The sequence below is a fragment of the Orycteropus afer genome, unplaced genomic scaffold (genome assembly GCF_000298275.1).
Source record: "Orycteropus afer afer isolate SDZICR_OR568_19922 unplaced genomic scaffold, OryAfe1.0 scaffold00123, whole genome shotgun sequence".
NCBI lineage: Eukaryota > Metazoa > Chordata > Mammalia > Tubulidentata > Orycteropodidae > Orycteropus > Orycteropus afer.
Window position 1 is genome coordinate 244,316 of NW_006921710.1, and position 13,993 is coordinate 258,308.

General features: G+C 48.0%; 1 non-coding gene across 1 annotated transcript; it reads right to left on the reverse strand.

Annotated features, from left to right (window-relative positions):
- Positions 1-5,408: 5,408 nt before the first annotated feature.
- TRNAR-UCU lies at positions 5,409-5,499 on the reverse strand. The gene is given in 2 exon segments: positions 5,409-5,444; positions 5,463-5,499. It is a non-coding gene; the product is annotated as a tRNA-Arg (tRNA).
- Positions 5,500-13,993: the final 8,494 nt, after the last annotated feature.

The window sequence follows — 13,993 nt, forward strand, 5'->3', positions numbered from 1 at the left end:
TGGAAGATTCGGTTAGGAGCCCCAAAGCTTTTAAGGGAAGGGGCCCTCTGCAGATGCAATGTGGTGTCAACAGCAAATTATGGATGAACTAGAAGAACAATGTATTTCAACCTGGAGCTGGTAAGGTCTTGGCAGTTCCTGATCTATGCTTTCCAGTGGTGACTTGCTCGTTCTGCCACCAAATAGGAGATCTGTGCAGTGAGGCCAAGATATTTCCCCAGAATTTTCCACGTCTTGCAATGAAACTGGCTTTCGAATTTCTTCTTTCCTTTTGCTCTAATTCTTTGCTCACCAAGCAATGTTCTGATGATTTAATTTTCCAGAAAGGAGAATCTGGTAATAGATATGTATTTTATCCCTGCCTTTAATTGTAAGGTAATAAATTGGCGTGTTTTCATAGAAGTCCCCAGGTGACGCCAACAGTTAACATGCTTGGCTGCTAACCACAGGGTTGGGGGTTTGGGTCTACCCAGAGTTCCCTTGGAAGGAAGGCATGGAGACCTCCTTTTGAAAAATCAGTCATTGAAGGCCTATGGAACACATGTCTACTCTGAGACACAAGAGACTGCCATGAGTAGGAATCAGCTCCATGGCACTGGTTTAATGAAGGCTGCCAGGGAAAATAAAGTCCGGTGTATTTTAACTGCTTTCCTGCGATTGGCTCTGCTGGGTGCATACCCCCCAAATGCCTCCACTCCTCCTCCAGAACTCCAGGGAGTCACAAAATGAGTTCTCAGACAAGTCCATACAGGTTCAGCTCCTCCCTGGGGAAGCTTGCTTGGGCTCCCTGAGGTGGGAGTGGGTGGGGTGGCCGGCACCCCTAATGGTCCTCCACCTCAGTCCTAGCCCCCAACCACTGAGGACGTGCATGCTTGGCATGGCCCTCAGCTGTCCCAGTGTCCAGACACCCCCGCCTCTGCTCTGTGACATGTGGACCTGGTTGAAGACGTATAACTGTCCTATCCTCTCTGCTGCGGTATCCCTGAGTGTTGGAACAGGGCCGCTGGTTGATTGGTCCCTCTCCAGCTGGCACAGCAGAATCCCATGGGGCAGGGGTGGGGAAGTGGCCTGACATTCCTTGTCACCCTGGAACCCCCACATGGCTCCTGTCCAGGGAATACCAGCTATTGACTGGGAAACCTCTTCTGTGAGGAGCACTGATGTTGGGGGTCTATTGATCCTCTATTAGCGGAGGGCAAACAGGGCTTTGGGACATGTTTTCTTTAGGCCTTAGAATAGGAAGATTCTTTGTGGGTTGCTAAATCAGTTTCCCAAGCACATTAAAAACAAACAAAAACAGTTGTCGTGGAGTAAATTCTGACTCACGGTGACTGAACCCTCAGAATTTTCAATGGCTGAGTTTTTGGCAGTAGATCATGAGCTCTTTCTTTCAAGGTGCCTCTGAGGGGACTTGAACTGCCAGTTTTCCATTTAGCAGCCAAGCAGTTTACACGACCTAGAGACTCCTGAGCATCTAACAAACAAATCAGCCACCAAGTTGATTCCAACTCATGGTGACCCTATGTGTTGCAGAGCAGAGCTATGCTGCTGAAGTACATAAAAAACTGTTGCCATCGAATCCATTCCCACTCCCAGTGACACTATAGGACAGAGCAGAACTGCCCCGTAGGATGTCCTAGGCTGTAAACCTTTAGGGAAGCAGTGTGCCTCGTATTTCTCCTGTGGAGTGGGTTTGAACCGCTGACCTTTTAGTTAGCAGTGAAATGCTTTAACCACTGTGCCACGACCGGAGTTCAAAGTCCCCAAAAAAACCAAACTTACTGCTGTGGAGTCAATTTCTGACTCATAGTGACCCATCCTTGGGTTTCCCAGGCAGTATCTCTGCAGAAGTAGATTGCCCAGTCGTCCTTGGAGGACTGGCTGGTGGGTTTGAACCGCCAGCCTTCTGGTTAGCAGTCAAGTGCCTTAGGCAGTATGCCACCAGAGCTCTCTCCCGAGCTCGTAGTTGTTCTTATGTGCCGTGGAGTTAGACCTGACTCATAGCGACCCTTCCTTGGGTTTCCGAGGCAGTATCACTAGGGAAGTAAATTGCCCAACTGTCCTTCCTAGGAGTGGCTGGTGAGTTTGAACCACCAGCCTTCTGGTGAGCAGTCAAGTGCCTTAGGCACTATGCTACCAGAGCTCCTAGAGCTCGTAGTAGTAGGTTTTTAATATTTTCCAGACGAGTCTGAAGGAAGGCGTAGTGTTTACTTTCGACCACTAGATGGCGATAGAGCGTAGGCAACACCTCTACCTGGCGCTCTTAAATGCCCAGAACACCCCGGAATAAAGGGCAAAGAGGGCACAGAAGGTGAAACAAGCGCTGGCGGCGCAGTGAGCAGAGCTCCTAAAAGGGCCCGTGTTAGGCCAGTGGTCAGTACTGCTTCCGATTAGGTCTGATCCGGGGGAGGCATGACCCCACCTCTCCTTTCCTCCACGTACACCCACCGTCCTGGAACCAGGTTGTTGTTGTTGTTATGTGCCCTGGACTTAGACCCGACTCATAGCGACCCATCCTAGGCGATATCACTACGGAAGTAGATTGCCCAACCTGCCTTCCGAGGAGTGGCTGGTGGGTTTGAACCGCCAGCCTTGGGTGTAGCAGGTAGCTAACTGCCTGAGACCTGAGGCCATTCCCTAGGGCCTAGAACCAGGAGTCCTCCCATAATCCCATCCTTGGGGGCAAATGATGTGAACCTGGAGAACCCGGGTTTGTATAGGGGTTTCACAATTTTCTTTTCACTTTTCAAGCAAGACAAACTTTTAAAGAACATTTTCCTTGCTAATCAACTTGTCATTTCAAAGTAAACTTAAACTAAATACATACAGGACTGAAATCCAAAGGTTGTTTGTAAATAGTGTTTATGTGGCCAATTTAAATATTTTTGAAAATGTACCGGAAAAAGCAAATTTGCAATAAGGCTAATAAAATGTAAGCATCAGGGCCCTTCAGCTAAAGGGTCTCCTTTTACCCCAGGAAGCATTTAGACGTGTGTTCACACAGGTATATATTTTTATAAATATTGAAAAGTAAGGTATTTTAACTGCTGGAGATGGCTGTCTCTTTCTACCTGGCCTGGACTCTGTCACATTTCCCCTAGTGTCCTGAGGCACTGGAGTAGCCACAGTTGTTTGGGGATTTGGTTAGGAGGAAGTTCAGTTGGGATACATTTATTCTGGATTTAGTGGAATACGTGCACATGGTATAGTTAGGATACTGATAGCTGTCTCATGTTTTTATCTTAATTTTTTGTTCTGTTTATTCTATGAGAGAGAGATGTATTAAAAATTCCCACTATAATTGCAAATTTACCTTTTTCTCCATTTAGTTATATATATATAGGAGCTCTGGTAGTGTAGTGCCTAAGGCATTTGACTGCTAACTCCTTGGAAGGAAGATGAGGCAATCTACTTCCGTAGTGATACTGCCTCGGAAACCCAAGGAGGGGTCACTATGAGTCGGGTCCGACTCGACAGCACATAACAACAACAACAACAAATATATATATATATATTATATATATATATATAATATATATATATATATTTGAGGTCATGTTATTATGTATATAAAAATTTAGAAGTGTTAACAATTTCGTGGGCTTTAAAAGTGGCCTTTGAAAAATTTCAATTGTCTGGTTATAGCTTCAAGAGATTTGTTTTGGTCAATATTTTCATAGAATATCTCTTACTGGATCCTTACGTTTTAAGTCTGCCTTTTGTGAGCAGCATGTAATTGTGTGTTTTCCCTCCTATTTGGTATCTTTTGTCTTTTAATAAACCCACTGCTGTCAAATTGGATCTGACTCATAGCAACCCCTCCTTGGGTTTCTGAGGCAGTATCACTACAGAAGTAGATTGCCCAACCTTCCTTCCAAAGAGTGGCTGGTGGGTTTGAACCTCCAGCCTTCTGGTTAACAGTCAAGTGCCTTAGGCACTATGCCACCAGAGCTCCCTGTCTTTTAATAGGAATACTTAATATTTTTATACTGAATGTAATTACTGATGTATTTGGGCTTAAATCTTTCATTTTACTATTTATTTTCTGTATGTCCTTTTCTGTGTCCTTTTCTTTCCTTCTTTTGGATAAATTAAGTTTTAATACTCCATGTTCCCTTTAATAAATATTTACACATACATTTATTGGTTACCTTAGAGATTATAATATGAATCTTTGATCTATTAAAGTGAAATATAAATCTGTACTTTTACCACTTCCATGACAATGCAGAGACACACTTAGAGGCCTCCTGCCTTATTTGTGCTACTGATATTATGTACTTTGTGTATTGCATATGTACTTTTAAATCAACTTTATTGAAGTATAATTTCTATGTAATAAAATACACCCAGTTTAACCCTTTGAAGACTAAATTATTTTCTGCTTTGAATTTTTTGTTGAAACCTTGTGTTTTCAGTAATGGAAGACAGTTTGAATTTAATGAAAAACATTTTTTTTGAGGTGATATGGATTTTGATGCAATTAGTGGGATGCATATGTTCCAAGGAAGTCTCTGATACTGGGGTTGGTGGGATGAGGCCTATTTCCTCAGATTCATGTAATTATACAGGCCTCCACCAGATAGCAGCATGGATTAAAAGTGGGATACAAGTGGTATAATGGGAACACTATATTCCAGAGGTAGAAAATGTAGGTGGCCACTATATGTCCCTTGGGTAACAAAAGGGCCAAGTGCATAGTTTGATGAGTTTACAAATACACAAATGTAGTCATCACCTCAATAGTGATATACAATATTTCAATCACCTCAAAAAATTCCCTGGTTCCCTTTGCAGTCAGTCACTCCACCATCACGCTACGGAAACAGAGAGGAGGGTTGCGGGCGCTCGAGGTTGAGAGAACTGTTTGCCTCGTTTACTGAACCCCAGTTCAGTAACTGACCTGAACTGGGCAAGCATGTGATTGTTGGGGCTTAGGCTGTGAGACTGCCAGCTAGAAGGTGGCAGAGGAAAAGTCTGAGCCCAAGGCTCACTCGAGCAAGCGGGGGCCCTGCTGGGAGCTGCTCTTCCACCAAGACCACCCCAAAGGGAAATTTCTCCAAAAGGGTAATGGTGGGGATTCTGGACAGTCAAACAAACAAACAGAAAAGCAAATATCCCAAACTGAGACCATCTTGTCACTCCTGCGTATTTTCCTTCACCCTCCTCCTCTAAACCAAAAACCAAAACCAAACCCACTGCCATAGAGTCAATTCCAACTCATAGCAACCCCTATTTGGTTTCTGAGGCAGTAAATCTTTACGGAAGTAGATTGCCCAGTCTTCCTTCTGTGGAGTGCTGGTGGGTTTGAACTACCAACCTTCTGGTTAGCAGTCAATGCCTTAAGCACTGTGCCACCAGCGCCCCTTAAAATGTCTGATGGAAGTTAAGGAGGAGCCCTCAAAATTCGTCTCCAGTGGGACTCGAACCCACAACCTTTGAATGACCATGCCAGGCTTGGCTAGAAGTCCAATGCGCTATCCACTGTGCCACAGAGCCAGCCCCTCCTCCTCTAGGATTTCCTTTTTCAGATATGACAGTACCAGAAATTTGGACATCATCCTGGATCATTACTCTCCTTGGTCCCTGCAAATATCTATTGTCCCATCTGTTCACACCATCTCCTAAATCGGTCAGAAATCCATCTTCTCTCCCCACTCTCCCATCACCCTCACTCCGGTCACCATCATCTCTCAACTTTACTGGACAGTCTCCTAACGGGTCTCCCCTTATCCACCTACATGCCTTCTACAATCACATAGTTCAAAATTCAAAACACACTAAAAGGTACCCAGTGAAGTCTCCCTCTCATTCCTGTCCCCCAGGTACTAAGGTCTCTCTAGAGGCGACCCAATGCATTGTCTATGTATTTATGAGGAAAATTGTGTGTACATTCTCTATCCTCTTTAAAAACAAGTCCACAAATGGTAGCATACACATTCCCTTCTATCTCTTCTGTTTTTCACTTGGCAATATAACATGGAAATTATTCCTTATCAACTCACTAAGCACTTCCTCATTTCTTTAGACGCATATTATTCCACTGTATGGCTGCACCATGATTTATTTAACCAGCCCCTTTGATGGATACTTAGGTTGTTTCCAGTCTCCAGCAAATACAGATACTGTTGCAATGAATCACACTGTGTGTCGTTTCACACAGGAGCTAGATAGCTGTAAGATATTGTTAGGTCAAAGGGTAAGTGCATCTGTGATTTTGTTAGCTGTCAAATTTTCTCCTGTTGAAGTTGCAACAATATACAGGCCGGGCCTGTGTCAGGGTCACAAGGGACCTCAGAGGCATCAGGACATCCTCCAGCACTGACCTACCTTGGTCCCTTAGCCAATGCACTGACTCTTCCTGCCCCCTCCAGCACTGTCTTCCCTGCCCACCTCAAGTTTCAAAGCTTCATTCTCTTTCACAGGGACTCTTGGTTATCCTCCCATCATAGAAGCCAGGGGGCACTTTTCCCCCTAAAACCCAAATCTGATTCCTTCTTATCCCTTATCCTGCCTCAGACCTGCATGGTTCCCCATTGCCTTGGGAAGAAAATTCAAAATCTTTAACAGTGACCCTGGGGTCCCTGGGCCTCTGGGCCCTACTTGCTTCCTCCCAATCACACCCATTTTGCGCCTTACCCCCAAATTCCTAACCCAGGTATTCCAGGTCCTTCCTAGGCCCTCCATGTCTTTGCTCTTCCCACTCTGCCTTCAGCTCAGGGCAACCTCCAAGAAAGGTTTCTGCCCCCAATTTTGGAGAAGCCATTCCTCCTAGCTCACCTGCCACTCCCAACACAGCTTCCCTCCCCCTCCCCTGCCACCCCTGACTGGTTGTCTGCTTGTTGATGGCGCAGCCAGGGTCCTTTTATCCCAGCAGCTGGCATGCACCAAATTTTAACACAGAATCAAAGTTCATGAACAAATGAATGAATAAACTAATGAGTGAACAGAGGACTGAGTAGAGTAAGGCTCACTCCTGCCCGCTGCAATCCAATACCAAGACTGCAAGGCCACCAGGAGGCGCCGTCCCGCCCCTTGAGGACCCCAAAGTTGGAGGAGGCATGGCCTCCCCGTCAGGTTCATACAGGATTGGGTGCCCGGGTTTCCGAGCTGCAAAAGGATCCTGGGGGAACGCGAGAAGCAGGGATGAATGAATCAAATAATCAAATAATTCCAGAATGTCTGCCTCCATGCCTGCCTGGGCCACCATCCCATCTGCGGTAAAGAAGAAGTGGAGAGAGAAGGAGGCAGAGAAAGAGGGAAAGGGGAAAGGGGAGATGGAGAGGGAGTGGAGGAGGGGGAGGAGGAGGAGGGGAGGCAGAGAGGAGGGAGAGACAGGAAGGAGAAGAAAGGAGAGATAGGTGTGGGTGGGGCATGAAGGGAAGAGGAGGGAAGGGAGAGATGTAGGGAGGCAAAGAGGAAGAGGATCAGGGAAGAAGAGGAAGAGAGGAGAAAGAGGAAGGTAGTGCTGGGAGTGTTCCCAGGGTTCCCATCCCCTTCCTGGTTTGGGGCAGCCTGCCCAGCGACACCCTGAGTGTGAACTTGGTGTCCCATTCTAGGAGTCTGGGAAGGAGAATGGCCCTGGGGCCCAGGACTGAGTGGCCTGGAGTTAAAAAGTCTTGGTTCAAAAGTCAAAGAGTCCTTTAAGGTTCAGTCAAACCTTGAACAAGTCATGTCTGGGCCTCAATTTCCATGTCTGTAAAACAGGAATAAATAGTTCCCAGTTCACTGGACAATAGTGAGGATCTTGTTGCCTCAGACATATGGATTGGATGAGATTGTGTGTGGGAGGGACTCAGTAAGGGTGATGGGCTTTCTAAGCTAATCAGACTGGATCGGATTCTCCTCCTCCTCCTGCTCCTCCTCCCCTTTCGGGTGAGTCTGGTCCACCAGGGCTCTTTGAAGTGCAGCTCTAGGGTCCTTGGCTGGGGAAACAGTTCTCAAAAAAGTCCACAATCGTCACGGTCTCAGGTAGAGCTGGCAGTGCTTCTAAACTCCAAGCCATGGTCCTGAGCAAAGATTAGAAATCCCCACCTCATTCCCAGCTTCACTCTGTTAGCTAGTCCTGGGCCCTTACTGTGCACTGGCGCCTCTGGAGTGAGGAGGAACGAGGCCCATCAGTTTGTTTGCTCATCTGTTCATCCATCCACCCTTCCTTCGGAAACTGTCTGCTAGATGCTGGGAAAGCATTGGCGATCTTCATAGGATGAATGTTCTGGGAAGAGACATGTCAGACAATGGTACACATCGCTACTTAATGACAATTATGATTAGCATCAGAGGAGGCAATGACTGGGGGCCACGAGAGTCTATACTGGGGAGGGGAGGCTTCCTTATGGGGTGTACATGAGTTGGGAATGGAAAGAAGTGGGAGCAAGCCTGGTGAAGAATTGAGGGAACTACCTTCCAGGCAGAAGGAACCGTATTCCTGGAGGCCTAGAGGCAGGCAAAACCAGTGTAGAAGAAAGAGGTGGGTGAAGGACACTGTGATTTTGGGTGCTGCCACTTTGTAGGTGCTCAGTCAGCTTCTTCCCTGGAGAGAAGCAGCTGATCCCTGGCAGGTCTCCCACAGCTGAAGGCCCCTCCCTGCTCCAGCCTAGAGCAGGGCTCCCCGATGTTGTCAACTGCCAGTGAGGAGGCTTTTGCTCATCTTGTCACTCCACCTGGACTGTGGTGACTCTCAAGCCTGGCTTTGGCTCTTAAGTCCTTATTCAGCCAACATTTACAAGGCCATACATACTCAGTGTGGCTTTCCATGTCTCTTTGGCCCATTGCCTTGTCCCAAGTACGTGCCCAATGGCACTTTGTATTTTACAAAATTCTAGGCCCTAGGACGGTAGACCTCATCTTGACCAGCTCTTTTCCTTTTGCAGCTTGGGAAACCCAAGTCCAGAGGGAGAAAGAGATTTCCCCAAAATCACACCACAGGTTTACAGGAGCACCAAGTCTGGCTCTGAGGATTTAAATACATGTGAAGCCATGCGGACCGGTGGGCGCTCTGGGGCCAGTGTCCAAGTCTAGCTAGATTCTAGCAAGGAGTGCAGGGGTCCTCTGTGGAAAGATCTCTGGGGCTGATGCAGCTGACCCAGGCTTGGCCTTCCACACCCCTCACGAGCCCTCCCCAGCACAGGCTCCAGCCTGGGAATGGCATCGCAGCGCCTTCTACCTTCCTCTGGCCCAGCCTCTTTTTTCTGTTCTTCAAACCCAGGTCCTCTGTTTCTAGAATCTATGCCTTCATTTATTTTATTTTTTATTGTAAACATATAGGTAACATGACGTTTGCCAATTCAACATTTTTTACTTACACACTTCAGTGAAGCCAGTTACATCTGTCCTATTGTAACCATCACCAACATCTATTCGCCTATTGCCATGTTTTCCTTTCTTTTAACTTTTTATTGCGATTTGAGTGAAAGTTTATAGAACAACTTGTTTTCCATTCAACTGTTCATACACGTTTTGATCCGTGACACTGAACTCAGTCCCCACAGGTTACAGCACTCTCCCCACTTCCTCTGTGTGTTTACCGTTTCCATTCCTCCTTCTTTCCTATCCTTTCTTGCCCTCTGAGCTTCATCCCTGCGCAAAGGCTGTCCTTTTGTTCTCCTATGGTTAATTGTTCTAAGGGATATGAACGTCTCTGTAGCACAGTGCCTAAGGCATTTGACTGCTAACCAGAAGTCTGGTGGTTCAAACCCACCACCCACTCCTCAGAAGGAAGATGGGGCATCTACTTCCATAGTGATACTGCCTTGGAAACCGAAGGAGGGGTTGTTATGAGTCGAATCCGACTTGACGGCATTGAGTGCAATAGGCCTGTCTACTGTTTGGCTGAAAGTTGAGCCTGGGTTGTGGGGAAGCGTTTAGTTCCAGGCTTGAAGGATGACTAAGGCTCATTCTCTCAGGGCTTCCACCAGTCTCTACCAGACCAATAAGCCTGGTCTTTTTTCTTTTTTTCTTTTTTTTGAGTTTTGTTCCACATTTTCTCCCACTTTATCCAGGACCTTCTATTGTGATCTTTTCAGAGCAGTCAGTAGTGGTAGCTGGGCACCATCTAGTTCTTCTGGTCTCAGGGTAGCAGAGGTTGTAGTCCACTAGTTCCATTGCCATGTTTTCCATCCCCATAAACAGAAACTCAGTGCTAGCAAAACAAAGATTCCCCTCTTTTCTCTTCCCTCTCACTCTACAACCACTGTTAAACTCTGATCTCTGTACCTTGGCCTATTCTAAGTATTTCATATTAGATCATACAATATTTTCCTTGTTGTAACCGAACGTATTTCATTCAGCAAAATGTTTTGATGTGCTATCCATGTGGTGGCATGTAATGGGACTTCATTTCTCTTTCTGGCAGCATAATACTCCCTTGTGTGTAGATACACCTTCACTTCCTCAACCCCAAGGCCTTCTGGGCTGGGCTGCTGGCCGCCCTGAGTGGGTGTAGCTCAGCCCAGCAGGGGAGCATGGCATGCAGCCTGAGCTGGCAGAGGCACAGTGGGGGCGGAAGGCATTTGTGGAGCACACTCCCTTAGAACTTTCTAAGAAGGCCCCCACCCTTCTTTCTCTGAGGAGGGCCGGGCTGGGATGGCATCACCAGTGCCATCCGTGGGCACTTCCTCTTTGCCCAGCTCTCTGCACCGAGGTAGAGCCTTGAGTTTGTAGCCCCTGGCCAGGCTCAACGGTCCTGTCTCCCCCTGGCTGGACTTCCATATGGCCGGACTACCCCACCCTACACCTGCAGCAGCCCACGCTGCTGCCTTAGAAGCTTTATCTGCCAAAGGGGTTTGAGGGTGGGCAGCGGGTCCCTTATCTCCCTGCCAGAGCCCTGTCCTACGGTTGGGGCTTTGTAATCTGACATTGTGATTTTTTCACCCTTGTTTTTCCCCTGTGGAGGGAAGATTTGCTGAATCACCCAGGGGCGGTGGTTGCAGGGGGCTGGGGGCAAGGCAGCTGGAAGACAGTGATAAGTGTGAAGTAAGGCTGGAGGGCGTTGGGGAGTCTACTGAGAGGAAACCCCGAACTGTGACAGTTTCCAGCTAAGATTGTAGGCTTCTAAGGAACTGCACTGGGGAGCCTAAGTCTGGGAAGCCTAAACCTTCCTTCCAAATGAATCCCTGGCCACAGGTGCCAGAGCTGGGTAAGCCCAGGTGGATGCCCATTAGCCAGCAGGGACTGGCAGCGAACTGGGGTGACTGTGACTCCCAGGACCCCTCTGGGTGGCCCTTGTTTACAGCTAGGCCTCTGGGCTCTGAATGGGGCACTGGCAGCTCCCCAGCCCACAGCAGGTTACGAGTGGCTACCTCAGGCCTTTGCACGTGCTGTGTTGTTGGCTTAGAGGTCTCTCTGTTTTTGGTTCAACAAATTCATTTTGTCTGTCACATGTCTGCTTCCTCCAGTAAGGAAGACTGTCCTGACCCGCTGGGTTGGCCTTGGTGACCTTTGGACTCCCAGAGCCCCTCTCGTGGACCTTGATTGCCCAGAGCACAACGTGGAGTAGATACAGTCAGTACATGCTTGTTGAATGAGGTCTTGGGTTCTTTTCTCAGAAAGCTGAGAGGAGTTGTCTTCTATTGGAACTGAAAATCTGTGGTCTGCATGGTGGGACAAAATCTCCAGACTGGGTGGGCTAGGACCCAGGGGCCCCTTTCTTCTGCAGAGGGGAGCCAGTGGCAGGGAGAGATGGCCCCAGCCCAGGCCCTGCCCCACCTTTCCACAGCCTCAGCTGCCTGCCCCTCACTCTCCCTGCAGAGTAGCCCGACCTCCAGATGCCTGGTCCCCTAGCCTCTCCAGAGGTGACCTTTTGTACTACCCCTACAGGGAATGTAGCCTTGCATACAGCAGATCCACTCCCTGTCCCCTACCTGGGCTGGCAGCCCAGTGGAGATAGATATCCCCCCAGTGACTGACTGCAAAGTGGTGGGCTATGTGCAGTGATGGAATCATGCTGGGCACAGTGGGAGGGCCCAGGGCAAAGAGGCCAGAACCTTCCCCAGGATGCTCTGTGCCCGACTGGTTTCTGATTCCCCCCAGAGTCCAGTGGGCAACCACAGCCTGGAGAAGAGGGTGATTGACGCCCGAGTCAGTGGCCACATCCCCTGCTGCTCCCAAAAGGGGCTTCTGGGGCAGGAAGAGCTGCCCACGGTGGTCGCTTTGCTCCCTTCCTGTTGCCTAACTGAGCTCAGAGATAAGTTCTCACTGGGCTGGGAGAGGCCAGGGGCTCAGGCCTTCCCCAGAAATCATGTCAAAGTTCCTCACGTGGAGGAAGGGCCTGAGGCCACGATAACCCCTTTATTTTTAAGAGATCCGGGAGGAAGTCCCAAGTCACTCTTTGCAGAAATAGCTCCGAGCTCCAGCCTGGTGTCTGTGGCTCCAGCTGTCAGCAGGGGCAGGCGATGAGTGCAGTACAGTTCAGCTCTTCACAGGATCACGGGCCCCTACCAGCCATCTACGTGTCTTCCACCAGCTCTAGATTGAGGGGCCCTAGGGACACGGCTGTGCTCCGTGAGCTCATGATCAAAGTTGTGGCAAGGATAATAATAACAATGACTATGGATAATAATAATAACAATGACTATGTTTATTGTGGGAGCTCTGGTAGCATAGTGGCTAAGGCACTTGACTGCTCACCAGAAGGCTGGTGGTTCAAACCCACCAGCCACTCCTCGGAAGGAAGGTTGGTCATTCCTACTTCCGTAGTGATACTGCCTCGGAAACCCAAGGAGGGGTCGCTATGAGTCGGGTTTGACTCGACGGCACATAACAACAACAACAACATGTTTATTGTGGCTATAACGTGTGCCACCAAGCTAGTGCTGCCTCATGGGAAGTGCTGTAATCATGGTATAAACACCGGTAGAGCAAAGTAAGCCACATGGGAAGGCATCAGGAGGAGGTGATGTTTGTCCTGGGCCAAGGACAATTTTGAGAGCTGAGCAAAGTGGTTGGAAGAGTCATTCCAGATAGAAGGAACAGAAACAGCAGAGGCTCAAATCAAGGGTGTTGACAGATGCAGACAACAATGAACCGTTTGTGGACCTAAAAGTTAATTAGCTTCTCTGGTGTGAGTTTCCTCATCAGGAAAATGAGGATAATAATCATACCTCCCTCAAACAGTTAATTTTCATAAAGTGCTTGCAACCATATCTGGTGCTTTGTAAGCTCTGGATAAATGTCGGATACTAGTCTATTACTACAAGTTATGCCAGGCAGTGGGAGCTCTGGTAGCATAGTGGCTAAGACACTTGCCTGCTAACCAGACGGCTGGCGGTTCAAACCCACCAGCCACTCCTCGGAAGGAAGGTTGGGCAATCCTACTTCCGTAGTGATACTGCCTCGGAAACCCAAGGAGGGGTCGCTATGAGTCGGGGCTGACTCGATGGCACAAAAACAACAACAACAACAACAACATGCCAGGCAGTGTCTAAGATACAAAAATGAGTCACTTTCTTAGTCTCCCCAATTTTCATATTGTTTTCCTATGTTGCAGAAACTGCATAAACATGTATATGTGCACATATATGCACATGCATGCATGCACACCACATGCATGTACACCATACACACATATATATACCACACTCTGCTTTATCTCAGCCAGAGTTGCTACATTTACCTTCTATTGCCTTCTTCAGGAATTGGTAAAAGGAAGTCTTGGGACCCTGGAATATTCAGGCTATATCTGTAGATTTCTAAAGACCAAAGGTGCCAGCCTATGGAGGAAAACAACTGAGACCCAAAGAGAAGTGACTGAAAGATTGCCCAGCCAAGCAGGGACCAGGTGACATCTGGCTTTCTGACTCCCTGCTCGGGGCTTCCTCCTTCCACACCTGTCTCTTTCGTAGGGAACTTAGTACTTGTTGAGAATCCTTGGATGGTGCAGTTAATGCACTCAGCTGCCAACCAAAAGGTTGGAGGTTGAAGTCCACACAGAGGTGTCTTGGGATAAAGACCTGGCTATCTGCTTCTGAAAAAAATCAGTCATTGCAAACCCTAT